Source organism: Eimeria mitis, genomic scaffold (assembly GCF_000499745.2).
Source record: "Eimeria mitis Houghton genomic scaffold, Emh_scaff72, whole genome shotgun sequence".
In the NCBI taxonomy this organism is placed as follows: domain Eukaryota; phylum Apicomplexa; class Conoidasida; order Eucoccidiorida; family Eimeriidae; genus Eimeria; species Eimeria mitis.
In genome coordinates this window covers 3,036-3,443 of record NW_013575252.1, presented here as the reverse complement: position 1 = coordinate 3,443, position 408 = coordinate 3,036, and positions in this window count along the sequence as shown.

Here is a 408-nt window from a genome sequence, read left to right as displayed (position 1 = left end):
TATATATATATATATATATATATGGGTTTTGTTTGTTTCTTCTTTGTTTGTTTTGTTTGGGTATTTTTCAGCTATGCAGTCCGTTCATTTGTTTGCTTTTCGTTTTATTTATTTATGCACATTTGAAATACACCACACACAGAAATAATGCCCGCTATATCTCCTAGCAGGCGCGGTGTATAGACAGCTGCCGCTGTAGCAGCAGCTGCTGCAGCAGCAGCTGCTGCAGTTCTTGCCGTTTTTTTTTCAAACGAAACGCTGCGGCCGCGACAACAGGCAGACGCAGAATTAGAAATAGCAGCCAGCGAGCTGCAGCGCCGGTAGACTGAGCAGGCTCACGTTCAGGTGTACACAACGCGGGCGCCTCCTCAATTATTTTTTTATTGGACGCAACTAACTAACTAAGTA